Below are 17422 nucleotides of genomic sequence, written 5' to 3' on the forward strand. Positions count from 1 at the left end.
ACCCTCCAGCCAGAGGACCCTCTAAGTTCCTGGAGGGCTCACACTGGGATGATGTGTGTGTACAGATGGGCATATGTGGCCTGAGCTAAATACTGTGAACAGATACATGGTTGGACCCAACACTCTTAAGATTTAAGAGCGAGGTCACCACATCGCCCAAGAATGTAAAAAGTTGTAAGCTGTATCCCAGCAAGTCAAAAGCTGAATCACAGAAGCAAAGCAGGCTTCATAATATCATTACTTCTGTTAATCACTATGATCATTTCAGCTCTGTGCTGTCATCTGCCATGCAGGTTCAAAACAGGGGCTTACATTTGGGGGGTTTCTCAGTCATCTAATTCTCAGAAAAAAATTAATACAGAGGAGAAAGAAAGCCCTCTGTGTTGCTATTCTCAGCCCCAAAAGCATGAGGAGATGGGGCTGTCCCTTCCCCATCTCATCTGCCTGCCTGGTCCCATATATTTTACATGCCTGCACAGTGCATTTTACGAGGCATATAAAAGCCAGACGGAAATTATCTCCTTTCCTTGTGCAGGCTGTCTCTTTTTTGGGGAGAGATAACAGAGACCTATTTCATTTTGCTGCTTGCCACTGGGTGCTCTGCCATAAATTGAGAAAAGAAGCTCTTTTTGAAAAATGCTTTCTTTGACCCCATTGTCACTGGGAAACTGCAGTGAGAGAAATGCCATTCTCTGTGGGACCTCCGTTCAGAGCCGAGCAAGCTGGGGGAGAAGCAATGCTTTTTTTCTCTTGTCTTCTCTTCTTCCCCTCCCTCAGCGTTTGTCAGGAACGGGTGCAGGCCCCGTGCCCGCCCAAGGGGCAGTCCAGTGCAAATGGGGAACACAAGGAAGCCAAGCCTGGGCTTGCCGAGGCCCCGCCCTGGCAAACCAGGACGCACGCTCCACGGGAAGACATCCATTCGGACCACGCCACGTGCCAGGCACGCTCAGCACATTACAAATATGCACCACCAATATTTCATTATCGGCCTCCTATGCAGCCCAGTTCACGCCTGGGTGAGCCTAGAAATTAAGCTGTACTTTCACCTCTAAGAATGTTGTTGCTGACAGAGCTGAAAAGGAGAGACTGCCAGGCCACTGGGTTATCATGACGTGAGTGGAGAGCAACAGGACGGGGGCAGAAGTGCCTGCTGGGGCTGGCGGGGAGGTCTGCTTGCAGCCCACCTTCCTGGAGCTGGGAGAGCTGGTGGGCACTTCTCAGGCACCCTCCCAGTGTGACAGGGCCACTCTGGTGCTGGGAGTTTTGTCCTACAAGACAAACGCCTCTGTACTCCTCTCTGCCCTCTCCAGGCATCTTCTGTCAAAACCCTAACATCCCGTGCTACCTCCCACCTGCCTGGTTGGTCACGGGTGCTGTCTCTGGTAATGCAGTGTGGACGCATTTATCAAAAGCCTCCCTTTCTGAAGGAGGTCATCAAAACCTGCTCAAGGATGCTGTGTATGCAAAGGGAATGGGTGAATGCTAACACAAAAACGCAAACCAACAAACAAGCAAAGATGAGATAGGAAACACACTTAGTTAACCTCCCAGTTTTGCTAGGACTGACCTTACCCACCGAGCACCACTTCTGGGCCTGGCGGAACCCTGCAGAGTCAGGAGAGGGCAGGGGCTGTGGAGTAAAGCGGCCGCTGCTGCCCTGGATGAGCCAGCCAGGGAAGGCTGGGAGGAGGCCTGACCCCTTTCCAAGATATAAGTCAATCATGTCACTCCTCTGCCCAAAATCTTCTGAGGCTTTCAGCCACTTGGAATCCAATCCCAAGGCCTCTGTAGCCTGGTTCCTGGTGATGCCCTCACCCACTGTACCCCAGCCCCACTGGCCTCTTCCTCTTTCTATGACCAAAACAAGGGCCATCTCCAGGACCGTGGCAGAGACAATGCAACAGGCTTTCCATGTGGCTTCCGGTGGCTCCACAGGAAGATGGCCTTTCCCACACTGTGTGCACTATATTCAGGGCCATGAGACTGTGCCCTACAGAAGGACTGTACACAGAATGGATCAACCCTTAGTAGTCCTGACCCTTTAAAAAGCCCCATACAACCCTCCTACCCCCACCACACCCCCATTCCATTGCATCCCCAATGGCACAGGTCACAAATGAAGGTGTTAGATCCTGCAGTCGCTTGGAGAGAGAGCTGCCAAGGGAAGGCGCTCCACCTGCACGGGGCTCTGGTGTGAGAGGGAGACGGACTTGGGCTGTGCTAAGTCCATCTCGGGGTGTACATGCCAGTGCTAACCCCTCCTCTGTCACGGCTTCTGGGTGAAGGAGTCACACCACAAAGTACTAAGGTCCATGAGAATGGCAGGCCTTGGTTGATAAATTCAGACCTCTAACAGCCTGGGACAGGATCAGATAGCAATAGGATCACCACCTGCTAGCATGTGTTTCCCGAGCTCTCATGCATTGCACACCCAGTGCGGATGCAGCATCCCTGGGGGCCCCCAAGATGCATATATGATAAGGGTCTGCCCTCAGCTTTGTTGAGGTGTTAAGGCCTGAACAATGAAGCTTTAAGAGAAAAACACAAAATATGTGCGATATGTTCTAGAACAGATAATGACTGATACAGACATTTAAAAAGAGAAGATTTCAGTTTTGCCTGTGGGATCAGTCGAGGGATTTATGGGAGATTGAAAACTAAAGGTGTCCATTGAATATGGGTAGGATTCAGAGAGGCAAAGAGATATCAAACGATATTCTTATGGGATCCGGTGTCCTTTGCTTCATGTTACTCCACTTCATGTACGGAAAAGAGGGCAGCAAGCAGCCAGACATACCAGCACTGTGTCCCTGGCCTGGAATTCGGAGCTTGGTCCCCTGTGGTTTAGGCAGAGATGGGGCCTTCTCTTGTTTGCTCCCTAGGGAAAAACCTCTCACACTGAAACTATAAACATTTTCTGCTCCAGTGCTAAGCTTGTAGCTGAGAGCAGAATAAGACCCCTCCTTCTCCAGCTCTGGGTGGTACCACTAACAGAATTTGCAGGGATTTGCTAGCTTCCTGGAATTGAGAAGAGGAGACCGCAGGATGGCTGAATCTTAGGGCTGCCCTACTCTGGCCAGCACAATGTCCTCCGGTAGGTGTTCCTTTCCCCCATACCTCAGAAAGCAGGATGGAAACCTTGGGCCTCTTAATGATTAAGAGCATGAAATCAGAAACTCGGACCGTGGGGCCACCTCTCACCCTTGCACGCAAAAGCCTTTGGAGGCACGAGTGGATAACGGCATCAAAATGATTTAATTCTTTACTTTGGGAATGCTGATGGAAGGCTCTAAATGGTTGATATCACATTAAGCGGAAGCCCCTCAAGGGGTGTCTATATGTATGACATTCATCCCTGCTTTTCTCCATGAACACTTCTGTATGAGCTTGCTTCGAGAGAGCAAAGGATGTAGTTCATCACAAAGTTTCCATTTGGCCAGGTTTCATAATGAGATTTTGGTCATGGACTCTGTATTTCTATGTATGTTAATAGACAAATCCAGAGTTAGACAAAGAGACAGATATTGGGATAAAGATGGAATATAGATGACTCCTAGCCATATTTATGCATTCAGCATCCCAGCTCCATTTAACAGGAGCCAGTCTGTGCTTTCTGAGCAATTATACATGCAGACCCTAATCACTGCAGTGATGCTGGAAGGCCGCCCTGTTCTACGGGAGTGCAGAGGAGCTTTGGAGTCCAAGGAGCCCAGTGGTCTGTGTCCACAGAGGACAGGCAGCCACTGCTCCAATTCTGAGCATACTGAGCGTCATGGAGGCAACAGCCACGGGAGCCCAGGGTCTCATTAAACAGCTCCTGCTTGCAGAGTCTGCAACGGCAGGACTCCATGGCCTCCAGCCCTCGGGGAAGCTGTGATCCCATGTGTCTACTGACAGCTACCCTGGGCTGATGCCCACCCTGACTTCCTCACATCCAAGCAGCCTCCGTCAGCCTGAAGGGAAGCAGCTCAGCAGCCAGGCTTTGAAAATGCACATGGGATGATGAAAACCACAGCTTTCTCAAAGCTGGTGGGGTGGCCCTCCTCCTGCTCATCCCCTGGAGCTGAGAGGATCATGAAGGAGAGGAAGTGAGCAGAAGGGCAGGAAGAGAAAATCCCTCAAGCCAGCTGAAGAATCTGGCCAATGGCTAACAAAGAGAAGAGAATGCTTCAGAGGAAGGGGAATTTATTCATGGACACCTGTCAGAGACTGTCATTTCTCTGGCTGAACTATAGTCTGAATTTTACTATGACATAAATTAGTTCCTCCTGGACTTAATAACTCTTCTTTATAGGTTTCTTCCCACTCATAAATAAACCTCATTCCATATGTATACACCGCAAAAGGCCGACTTGATTTGCAGCACCGTTCATCAGAAAAGGGAGGTGCCTGCCCCAGTTTACATCGGGGCTTTTCTGTGGTCACCCTCTCCAAGGAAAGCCCACTTTTCCCCTAGGATAATGTCAATAGCAAAAAAGCTCCATTCTAAAATGGCCTCACTGTGTGCATGGGGAGAGTCTGTCTGCCAAAGATGGAGAAGACCGTGGAGAAAGGATACTTCCTTTCAAAGCTGAGGGTGGCTTTCAGCGTGGGTCCGAGAGCAGCAGAGCTGGAGGCCCAGACACGAAGGGAGTGGTGCCTCTCCTTGCTGGAGGGAGTGTTGGTCTTGGGCAAGGTGCGCCTGGCCAGCTTGCTGACAGATTTACGAGGTTCCAGCTCACCACGGCCCGAGCCCGGGGATGCCCTGGAAAGCTGCTGCAAATCTGGGGAGTCAGCTGGGAGAGTCGCTTACCTTGGTTGGTCTCTCTGGCTCCCCACAACATGGTGATCCTCCACGATCTGACTTGCAACTTCCCATCTTGGTTAGATTTTTGAACACCAGCTCCCATTCTCTAAAGTGGCAAAAAAGCAAAATTCATTTGTAAGTTATGTATTATAATATTCTCAGGGTTTTGTATATTCTCAGAAAGACATCCATAAATATTCAAATTATAATTTTAACAATGTAGTAAGACAGAACAGTAGCAACCATTCTTGCCCAATATGCTGCCCAAGGAAGGAAACATCTCCACATCAACCCTAGCAGACAGGCACTGGGCCTTCCTTCACCTTTTAGCTTGAGGATTGGGACGCTTATCTCTACTGCAATCCTTAAATATTAAGATAAATTACAATTAATTTTAAACAGCATTTTGAAGTTTTATTGTTGTTGAGATCAGTGAACACTCCCTGGGAATTCAGATTTTTAGGACAAAATATATCTATAAAACATTTAATGATAATATTATGCATCCCAAGGATTATGCTAGGTACAATAATATAAAAATCAAACAAGTGAAAAATGTAAGACAAAACCTATAACCTCCTAAGACAAAAGTACTGAAAGTAAAAAAAAAAAAAAACTGTGTTTACACACATACACACACACAAAGGGAAAAATAAGTGTTGGCAAGGCCATGGAGAAATTAGAAATTTATTATTTTGGTAAAAATGTCAAACAGCTGCTGGGGAAATGTTTGGTTGTTCTTCAAGAAGTTAAACAGAAAGTTATATGAGTCACCAATTCCACACCTAGGATATACCCTAAAGAACTGAAAATAGAGACTCAGATAAATACATCTACGTGCATGTTTATAGGATCACTATTCATAATAGCTTAAAAGTGGAAACAGCCTAATGTTCATTAAGGGATTAATGGAAAAATGTGTGTGTATATACATATATATGAATACATATATGTATGTATATATATGTTATACATATATACAATGAAAATTTTTTCAGCTACAAAAAGGAAAGAAGTATTGATACATGCTACAATGTGGATGAATGTCAGAAACATTACACTAAATGAAAGAAGCCAGACACAAAAGGTTATATATTTATATGAAACATCTATAAATCCATAGAAACAGAGGGCAGATTGCTGGGCACCAGGGGCTAACAGGAGGGGAGAACAGGAAATGACCGTTTGATGGATATGTAGCCACATTTTGGGGAGATGAGCATTTTTAGAGGTAGATAGAGGTGGTGGTTGCATGACATTGTGCATGTGCTAAGTGCCACTGGATTGTTCACTTTAAAATGCTTAATTGTATGAATTGTGAACTTCACCTCAATAAATACAAAGATATGTGTTCAAATTCCACCTCTAAGACAGTCTTCCATGTGTCTTTGAGCAAGGTGCTTCACTTCTCTGGGCCTAAGTTTTCCCATCTCTACCTACATGTATCCAGGTACAGCTCACTGGCTCGTGGCCAGTCTTAGCACCATGTCATACCCAGAACCACAAGACTGATATTCCAAAAGAATGGAAAAATGTTTTAGTGTTTCTGTATTAAAACCATCACCAGAAAAGACATCTAAGATTTTCTATCACCTTCTATCCCACAAAATGATTTTTACAAGAAAAAACATCCTCCGTCTTTCCCCTTCCAAGATAAAAATTCATTAGCAGACAATGAACAAAAGAAAGATACATAACTGGTCCACCACCCTTTTTTGTAAATAAAGTTTTATTGGAACACAGCCACACCTATTCATTAATGCATTCTCTGAGGATGATGTTGCAATGGCACAGTTTAGTTATAACTATTGCTCACAAAGTCTAAAGTATTTACTATTTTCTCATTTACATAAAACATTTGCCAACTCCTGTTATAAAATAACCTAATAAGAAATTGCCAGCATGTGTGGGATGCAGCAAAGTGGTTCTAAGAGGGAAGTACATGGCAATATAGGCCCAGCTCAAAAAATCAGAAAAATCTCCAATAATCTAAACTCTCAACTAAAGGAACTGGAAAAAGAAGAGAAAACAAAGCCAAAGCTAGTAGAAAGAGAGACATAATAAAGATCAGAGCAGAAATAAATAAAATAGAGAATAAGGAAATTATAGAAAAAATTAAAGAAACTGAGAGCTGGTCCTTTGAGAAAATAAACAAAATAGACAAACCCCTAGTCCTGGAGAGAGGACACAAACAAAATCAGGTTCAAAAAAGGAGAAGTTACAATTGACACCACAGAAATTTAAACAATTATAAGAGAATTTTATGAAAAATTATATGCCAATAAATTGGACAACATAGAAGAAATGGACAAATTCCTAGAAATGTACAATCTTCCAAGACTAACCCAGAAAGAAACAGAAAATCTGAAAGACTGATTACCAGTAACAAAATTGAATTGGTAATCAAGAAACTCCCAACAAACAAAAGTCCTGGACCAGATGGCTTCATGGGTAAATTTTACCATTTAAAGAGCTAATACCCATCCTTCTTAAAGTATTCAAAAAAAGAAGAGTATACTTCCAAACTCATTCTATGAGGCCAGCATCACTTTAATACCAAAACAAAAGAATACCAAAAAAAAAAAGAGAGAGAGAATTACAGACCAATATCCCTGATAAACATAGATGCAGAAGTCCTCAACAATATATTAGCAAACTGAATCCAAAAGTACATCAAAAGGATCATCCATCATGACCAAGTGGGAATTATTCCAGGGATGCAAGGATAGTACAATATCCATAAATCAACCAATGTGATCCATTACATTAACAAAAGGAAAGATAAAAACCATGTGATTCTCTCAATAGATACTGAAAAAGCACTTGACAAAATTCAACATCCACTCATAATAAAAATAAACTCTAAACAAAATGAGTATACAGGGAACATACCTCAACCTAATAAAGGCCATATGTGACAAACCTATAGTTAACACCATACTCAAATGGTGAAAAGCTGAAAGCTTTTCTTCTAAGATCAGAAACAAGACAAGGATGCCCACTCTCACCACTTTGATTCAACATAGTACTGGCAGTCCTAGCCATGGCAATCAGAGAATAAAAAGAGATAAAAGACATCCAAATTGGTAAGGAGGAAGTAAAACTGTCACTATTTGCAAATGACATGATACTATATATAGAAAACCCTAAAACTGTCCCCCAAAAATTGTTAGAACTGATAACTGGATTTAACAAAATCAATACACAGAACTCTGTTTGACTACATACTAACAAAGAACTAGCAGAAAGAGAAGTCAAGAAAACAATTTCATTTACAATTTCATCAAAAAGAATGAAATACCTAGGAATAAACCTAACCAAGGAGGGATAAGGCCTGTACTCTGAAAACTATGAGACACAGATGAAAGAAATTGAAGAAGACACAAATAAATAGAAACCTATACCATGCTCATGGATAAGAAGAATTAGCATTGTCAAAATGGCCATTCTGCCCAAAGCAATTTACAGATTCAATGCAATCCATACCCAAATATTGGCATATTTTAATTAACTAGAGCAATAATCCTAAAACTTATATAGAACCACAAAAGACCCCGAATAGTCAAAACAATCTTGAGAAAGAAGAACAAAGCTGGGGATATCATGCTCCCTGACTCCAGGCTATACTACAAAGTTAAGAAACCAAAACAGGATGTTACTGGCACAAGTAGAGACCCATGGATCAATGGAACAGAATAGAAAGCCCAGAAATAAACCCAAGCATATATGGCCAATTAATATATGACAAAGAAGGCAATAATATATAATGGGGAAAAGACAGTCTCTTGAATAAATGGTGTTGAGAAAACTGGACAGATACATGAAAGAGAATGAAACTGGATTCCTCCCTAACACCATATACAAAAGTAAACTTGAAATGGATTAAAGACCTAAATACAAGACATGAAACCAAAAAACTCTTAGAAGAAAACATAGGCAAAAACCTCTTGAACATAAGCATTTTTTTCTGGAAACATCTCCCTGAGCAAGGGAGACAAAAGCAAAAATAAACAAGTGAGACTACATCAATCTAAAAGGCTCTGTACAGCAAAGGAAACCATCAACAAAACAAAAAAGGCAAAAAAGTCTGGGAGAATATATTTGTGAATGATATATGCAGTAAGGTGTTTGCATTTGAAATAAATGAAGAATTCATATAACTCAACACCAAAAAAGTCTCAACCCAATTAAAAATAGGCAAAGGGCCTGAGTAACCATTTTTCCAAAGAAGAAATGCAGATGGCCAACAGGCATGTGAAAGATCCTCTACATTACTAATTATCAGGGAAATGCAAGTCAAAACCACAATGAGGTATCACCTCACAATAGTCAGAAAGCCACTATCCAAAAAAAAAGAAATACCATGCGTTGGCGAGGATGTGGAGAAAGGGAGTCCTCCTGCAGATGTTGTTGGAAATGTAAATTGGGGCAGCCACTATGGAAAGCAGCATGGAGACCCCTCAAAAAACTAAAAATATTAATACCATACAACCCAGTAATTCCATATTTAGGAATATACCCAAAGAAAACAAAATCCTGCCATTTAGGACAACATGGATGGACTTCCTTAGTATTATGCTCAGTGAAATAAGCCAGGCAGAGAAAGACAAATACCATGTGATTTCACTTATTTGTGGATCCAAAAACAAAAAAAACCTAAATGAACAAAACAGCAGCAGAATCATAGACACTGAGAAGTGACTGGTGGTCACCAAGGGGCAGCGCTGGGGTAGGTGGGTGAAATAGGTGAAGGGGATGAAGAGGCACAAAATCTCAACCGTAATGTAAATTAGTCACAGGGATGGAAGTGCAGCATGGAGAATACAGTCAATAGTTCTCCAACATCTTTCTATGTTGGCAGATAGTAACTACACTGGTTGAGGTGAGCATTTAATAATGTATGTATCTACTGAATCACTATGTTGTAAAATTAAAACTAATACAATACTCTATATCAACTATACTTTAATAAAAAATATCAAAACAATTTTTAAAAAGCCACTGTCAGCACACCAAGAACTCGTGGAAACAATAATAAAACAACAAATGACCTAGAATGGGAGATCGATCCCCTAAGGAAAAGAAACAAACTGTACACCAAAACATCATTTGTAACCAATAAGTACATTTGGAGAGAAAGGAATGCAAAAGACACATTTGGACACCACATTACTGTCATAGAAAAGTAGCCCACATAATCATTGCAAATACAAAGGGCCAAAAAAATTGAAATTTAATTTCAACAAGAAAGAGAGATTAAATGGGCAAATGTCACATAAGAATCATAACTCTCATTTCTTAAATTTAAAGGAAATTTAAGCATCTCCCTTCTTAAATTTAAAGGAACTTTTAAGAAAAGCTCTTCCCTGTGGTGACAACATAATTATTCGAAGTTCAGAGATTCTCACAATTTCACGTTGGGTTCTTTTTCCTCTGTTAAGTTCAAGTAAAATTAATCAATTAAATTTATTTTAAAGTAGAGTCTATTATGTAAAGTATACCCTGAACTCCCCTCTATCTGTATGTTTGCAGAGACAGATGCATTATTTGCATTATTTCCAGAACAGTGTTTATGTCGTTTAATGATGATTGCTCCTGGGTAGTATGATTTGGGGTGATTTTTTTACTGTTATCTTTGTATTTTCATATATTGTCTGTAAGTATAAATTATTTATTTTTTTACAAAAAAAAAGTATTTTTTCTTAAAAAAGAAGACTCAAAGCAAATAGGTAAAACATTTTTAGGTGGTTCTTCCTTACAACTTTGTATTACTTTTAAAAGTCCCTAATTTGTAACCAATATTTTTTATTGATTTGTTTTTTAAAATTGCCCATAGTACCTAGCAGCACTTAATCCATGTTCATTAAAAATTTTACTGATATTTTTTTCCCAAAAATTTCCAGAGAATATTCACTGTTCTCAATGACAATAAGCCTTTAAAGTATTCTTGAAACAAAGATACTTGTATTTCACTTTGCATTTTAGTACATATTGTAGTAGAAATACAACAGATTCCCTTTGTAAGGACAGCAAAAGAAAAAACACTTTAAATAGCTTAAGATGCCTCCAAAGTTTTGCCCTCTAACTAAAATATCCAAATCTCCACCCAATTTTTAACCCAGTCCTTCTCACCACTGGAATTTAGCTACCCACCCAGAAATTCTCAAAACCTCTGATCATACTTAAGCCAGGCCCTTCCAGTTTCTCTCACCCCTTTCTCCAACTTCTCTGGAGCTATTTGTTTCTCCTCTCTGTCTTGGGTAAGACTTGCCTTTTCTAATGAAAACATCTAGAACTTTCTAGGATTGGTCATTCTTCTTTGTACCAATTACCCAGATCAACACGAGAGAAGGGCAGCCTGGTGATGCAGAGGAAAATGGAGATCTTTCAGAAACAAGGACCAGTTCTACCAGCTTTCAGTTTAGTTAGGACTATGCTCTTCGCCAAGGAGATTGCAATTTATTGAAATCAATAAACAATACTGGAGATACATAATTGAGCCCTCAAATGTTTGTGCTATTCATTCAGTGAAAAGGGTGATGGATTGAGTGGGATGGAATAATTGGGTCAGAGAGCCCGGAATCATTGGGGCTTGCACTGGACCCCAAAAGAAGGGAAGCCTTGCTTTAATGAGAAAGGAGGGAAGCCTTCCCAGGAGAGAAATGGTGTTAGCAGGGTAGACAGGGCCATGCCAGCTTCTGGATCCAGGGGTGGAGACCTCATCCTTGTCAGGGGAACAGAAAAGATGTGGAACAGGGTAGGGGAAGAAAAAATCAAGATCTAGTGTGCCTAATCATACATAGTACCTTGAGATAAATATTCCCCCAAAAATGCCCATTGATAGGATTCAATCCACATCTAGCCACAGAGAGCTTTCTGTAGGGGATCATCTTTTTTCTCCTGCCCCTGCCTGAGGTCTCTACCCAGCTCTTCTTTACTGTGATCAGACCTCCCCCTCCTGTCTTTAACTCTGCCAAGTCAGGGAATTAGATGGAGAGGGTTGGGCAGCAGGGCATCATTGATCAGAGTAAGGGGACAGGAAGAGCAAAGGAGCAAAAATCAAAGAGGAAGGAGAAGAACACAGAGAAGAAATCAGCCCTCCTCTCCTCTCTCCATGCCCTGGAGCTTCCAGTTGTTGATGGGAAACTGCAGCGCCATCAAGCAGGGCATGCAGGCATGCAGCCATCCATCCTAAAGGCTGGATGCCCTTCTGGGCCCCAGGCCTGTCTATCCGACTGCTTACTTCGGTGGAGTCCCTTGCATGCATCAGACCCATCATGATCAAATCAGAGCCCCTCTTCTCCTCATTACCAGCTCCTGCTCTTCTGTACATTTTCTCTCCACAGTCCCTCTAGTTATCCAAGTTATCCCTCTCTCTCCCCAGGTTCCCATGTCAAGTGGCTGCCAGGTTAGTGACGGGGATGCCGCATCCTGAGCATCTCCTGATTCCATCACATCTTTGCACTCCCTGTCATTGCCCACTGTGGCCCCTTGTTGCATCCACAGCTGTCCCTTAGCTGTTCTCCTGTACTCATCCTCATCTTTACTACCTTTACCACTTGCTTGATGCCGTGTCTAGGGTTGGCTTTCCAAGGACACAAGTATGTGTCCTTTGTCATCACACACAAGTGTGATGTCTTTGCTTAAAAACCCACACAGATCCCCACTGCCTGCAGCAAACTGTCTAGCTTCCCAGCTGTGCTGCATCAGGGCCACTGAATTCCAACTCTACCCACATTACGGCTCTCATCTCTCATATCTTCTCCTCATCACCTTATTTAGCAGCTTACCCCCTTGCCTACTCCTTTAGCTTTTGCTTAGCGGTGGTTCTGTAGCTGTAGTACATGTGCCATCACTCCTCAATACTGCCCCTTACCAAGGTATTTCTTTTCCTATCAGGCTCAGTTCAAACACTTCATCCTTGAAACAGTGCTGGATGCCTCCCACTGGAATCTGCCCAGAACACGGCAAACCACAGTCCTTTTTGATGAGGGAATGAATGATTCAATCAATTAATGGATAAAGAAATTAATAAAAGAGGATTCCTGCCTGTCTTTGAGGTATTCTTTTGTATTCCAAGCCACTTCTTCTTGTCTAGGCTAAGCTTCCCCAGAGCCCGTCTGTGCTGATTGACCCACAAGACCTACTAAAGTATAAATGATGCACCATTTAAATCTAGGGTTTGACTTGTTTTTGTTGTAGGCACCTTTGCTCAGAGCACATAAGAGCAGCTGCAGGCTGGGCTTCAGGACTGTGCTCTGAGCCTTCAATTTGACATTCCAGGTATGAGGAAACACCAGCAAGTTCAAAGGCAGACCGACCTGAATGCAATATTTAAAGGACTGCTTTAAGCCTGTGTTCCTGGACCAAAATGCTTAATGCACACAGCCGCTCCCTCGGCTCTCCGTGGTGGGCAGGTACTGGGAGATGGGCTCCGCATGGATGAGTTTTGTGGATTCTTCACCTTTCTGTTCCCTCCCATCTAATCTGATCCCTCCAGGCTTATCTAAGTATGGGAACTTTAGACATCTGTTCCTTCATAGCATTCCATGCTGTGAAATAGCATGTGCTTCAAGGGTGACAATTATGTCACTACTGCCTTACCGTGAAACAATTTTTACCTTGAATGGCTGAGGACACCCACAGCCCCCAGGGAAATTAACAGAATAAAAATTTTGAATTTGGGCTCAGGGTATGAGCAGAGGATAGAGAGCTCCTCCGTGAGGCCCACCGGGAGCAGCCTAGGCAGGTGGCAGCAAGACCCTGGAAAGTGAATGGACAGAGGAGGAAGAAATGGAGGCGAGAAATTGCCACAGAGACCAGTAGTGTCTCATGCTTGTAAAATGGCTTTACTTCTTGTAAAGTCGCTTCAAATTTATGCTTTACAGATCCCCACAACACCAGGATGGGTTTGAGAGGGCAGGAACAATTTTTCTTCACTTCATAGATAGAGAAACCTACATCTAATGTGGTCTGGTGACATCAGGGGCTAATCTGGAATTTCAAACCAGTCTTCTGACCCCTGGCTGAGAGATCTTAGTACCACACCGCCCTGCCTCTGAATGGGTCTTTCCAGAAGCAACGTAAATGGAGCATATATCCTGTCAATCTAGCACTCAGCTAGCTTTTAACAAACAGTGGTTACCAAGTCTGGGGATCTAAGGGGAGCTCGTGTGGATCTGGGGTGCCTATTTCCTGGTCCAGTCCCTGGTCTCTCAACTGATAAGGTCTCAGCCATGCCGAGACACTAATATCACTGACCTTTGTGGGCCTCTGACCCTCAGGTCAAAAAATGCATCTCCCGGTATTTTTATGCCAGCAAGCACCCCATGTCAAAGTTGAACCCTGGTGAATACTAAAACAGCTGCCGTGAACTCCTGCCTGCTCCGCTTGCAGCCATACTGAGCTATTCAAAATGAGGATCTGACATGTGGCAGTGATTCAGGCAGAACAGGTCCGTCACTCACAGAGGGGTGGCGTGGCCACCAGGGTTCCTGTGTCTTTCACCAGAGCCAGCAGTTCTTCTCCGAGCCTTCCCTCATCCTCTGCACAATTTATTTCTCCAAAGCACCTTTCATTCATATCAGCAAAGTTCGCTTTACCCAAGGAGTCAATCACCAGTGGCCAGGAGAAAGAGAGATTTAAGGATAGGCACAGACTCCAGGTCTGGGGGGCGGTAAAAACTGGGGAGAGGTGAGGTAGCATTGGAGCATGAGAGAACTGACATGGGACATAGGCAGACACACGTGAGGGATGGGGATGAAGCTGAACACGGGGACAGACACAACACAGAGCCACTCCCCGCTACATCAAGTTGCTGTCTGTACTCCGTCTTCAGTCTCTGGAAGCCTTAACTCAAGTCTTATTTCCCAGGAATGGGAACTATTTAATACCATCCCCAGGAATTCAGAAATCAAAGAGGTTCTGGGATGGCTCTGAATAAGAACAATAAAAAATAACAAATGTTGGGGTTGAGGAGACTCAACTAATAATATCCCATTCTTCCACCTAAATTCAGAACCAAATGAGAGAGAGATTCAGGCATCAGACAGATGAAGGCATACCAAAACAATGTCATTATTACCAATAAAGGCCAGGCTGGAGACTGTATCTTAATCAGGTCAGACCGGCTGGCTTGATATCACTCTCTGTTGGGAGTCGGATGGGGTCAATTGAAAGGGGGAATTTGTGAAATGACTCTAGATCAAGGATTTGAAATATAGGAGCACGTTGAGGGGAAATAGGTTTATATGGAGGGGGTCTGAAGCTTTTATTAGAGGCACTATAAAGGGCTGGCGCCGTAAGGCGCCAGGGGTCTTCATTTGCATGATAGTGGACAGCTTGTTCTTCTAAGGACTCTTCATTGTTTATGTTTAAATGATTTGTTTGGTGTCTTAAAGACGCGAGTGAAGGATAGATATTTGGGATTTTAGGAGGATTAGGTTTATCGTGCGTGTCTGGAGATTTTATATTAGGTTGAGGTTTAGGAGATTCTTTAATAGGAGCGGTGGGGTCTTCAGGGATATCTATGGATACTGAAGGACAGGCAGAGGGTGGTCGGGAGTTTTCCTTAAGAACTATTTCTCCTGTTTTAATTATATCTTTAATGTCAGGATCTTAAGAATGAACCTCAAGTATGTCGTGAATAAGGTTCTAGTAAGAAAATGCTGAAACATGGACTTTTTCAGGGCCAAAGGTCTGATAAAAGTCTTGGAGGGCATCACCAACTCTTTTCCAACATTTATGATTGATAGTGCCTTCGAGGGGAAACTAGGGGCAAGTCTCATGAATAAAGGAAAAAATTGTCTAAGATCTTTTCTTTTAACCCTTACTCCTCGTGTCCTGAGGGACTCCCTGAGTCCGCTAAGAAATACCTCGTGGGAGTTCAGTGAGTTGCCCATTCGGACGGCTGGGATTTCAACTCTATGTAACTTGGAATTATACTAATGCAGCCGCAACCACGCCAATGTTCTGAACTACTGGAGGCACTCTCATCAGCTCAGGTGAGCCCTTGCTTACGTAGGACAGTCGGCAAGTATAATCCGCTTGCTCGGACCCTCTAGGGCAGGGACACTGTAGTCAGAGTCCCTTGTGCAGGCCCTAGAGGTGAACGACCATTAGCCCAAAGTAAGCACAAGGTTTTCAGAGAGAAACAACCAGAGGACAAAACAAGGAATAAATCGCAGCAGCAAACTAGAGGGAGGAGATCAGTGAGAACTCACAAGAGGTATTTAAGATGCTTGCTTGGGTGATGCGTCTACTCACCTCTCCGGGATCTGTATTACGGACGGGTGATCTGCAGTGATCCTCAACACAGAGTCCACATCAGGTCAATACCCGTGTGATGACTCAGAAGAATGTCTGGCCAGGGCTTCCGAGCAGACGTTTCAGCAGGAGTCCCAGGGCCCCACGTTGGGTGCCAGTTGTCCCGGCCCGTGGGACGAACGTGGAGTGTGCCGGAGACGCCTGCAGAAATGAGACAAGCAAGAGACACAAAGAATGACCAGCAAGACAGGATGTCTGATCAAGCTGGCAAAGTTTATTGTTTACAGGCTCAATTTATACAAGTAACAAGTAAGGGGTGGGTCAGGAGATAATTGGACCTTAGGTGGCGCTGGCGGGGAGGTGTTTTCACACATCCTCAAGGTCTCCCTATTTTCAGAGTGAGGAGTCTTGGCTCATCTTCAAGGACAAGATATGTTTTTGTGAGCAGATAACTTCCAAGGACTGCACCGGTTGCTCTCAAGCTTGTGCTTTCCCATGCTGCGTTCAGACGTGGGGGAAGGGACATAGCCCCGGCTCCCAACAACTCTCCCCTTGACGTGGGTTATCCATGCAGCTTCAGATAGCTCGGGTGATCAGGCCTGCCCCTGGAAGACACACTGAAAAGAGTAGCTGAAAATTGGCACCTCCTTCGGGCAGGGTGGCTAGAGACACAGGAGGTGAGAGGAAAGGAAAGAAGAACAATGCTGTGCTCCTTTTTCTAAGCTCACACACGGGAGCAGTCAGAGCACAGAGACCTGGAGAGCTCCCCTACCAGGAGGGCCCCCACCTGGAATGGCTCATGTGGAGAATGAGCCTCCTGCTGCCCCAAACACCTATCGTTTGTATGTCCTTTACAGATATAAGACACTGCAGTGCATCAGGAAGACGTGTCTTTATAACTACCCACTGAGTAGGATGCCCTTCATAATCTATTAATAAGAAAAATGAGGTTCAATGGATGGTGACATGACCCCTGTCATCCAGTCCATATGTGGTAGGGCTAGACTCTAGATCAGATTTCTGACAATTCTTTGAAACCAGGTTTCAAAAAAATATAACAAACCGCTCAGACAAGATACTCTTGCAGCCAGAGTGGTCAGTCCTGCAGGGGCTGGGAACAGGCACACTGACTGAGTCAGTGCTGGGAGCCGAAGCGCAGGCAGTGTTCTTTCATTAAGCTAATATTCTCCCACTGCACGCCGAACACTGTGCTGTGCACTGGGGATGGAGCTGCACATAAGGCAGACACACCTCCTGCCTTGTGGAGCTCGGATGGAAGTGGAAGCGTTTTGGATTCAAGGAGACCCTTCAGGGAGGGAAGCAGATCAGAGGGATGCCACCAGGCTCACATCCCAAGAGGCCAGTGCAGAC

The 17422-nt window shown here is 43.7% G+C and overlaps 1 long non-coding RNA gene across 7 annotated transcripts in view; it reads right to left on the reverse strand.

Moving 5' to 3' along the window:
* Window positions 1-16651, reverse strand: part of LOC140848549 (uncharacterized) — a 46725-nt gene extending 30074 nt beyond the window's left edge. For 3 of the 7 annotated variants that reach the window (XR_012129637.1, XR_012129639.1, XR_012129638.1), the window contains exons 1-2: window positions 16052-16651; window positions 4793-4892 (exon numbers count right to left, since the gene is read on the reverse strand). This is a non-coding gene — a long non-coding RNA (uncharacterized lncRNA). The remainder of the gene's footprint in view (window positions 1-4792; window positions 4893-16051) is intronic. The other 4 variants (XR_012129635.1, XR_012129633.1, XR_012129634.1 and 1 more) reach the window with 4 other exon arrangements.
* Between the last annotated feature and the right edge of the window lie 771 nt (window positions 16652-17422).

Source organism: Manis javanica, chromosome 3 (assembly GCF_040802235.1).
Source record: "Manis javanica isolate MJ-LG chromosome 3, MJ_LKY, whole genome shotgun sequence".
Taxonomy (NCBI): Eukaryota; Metazoa; Chordata; class Mammalia; order Pholidota; family Manidae; genus Manis; species Manis javanica.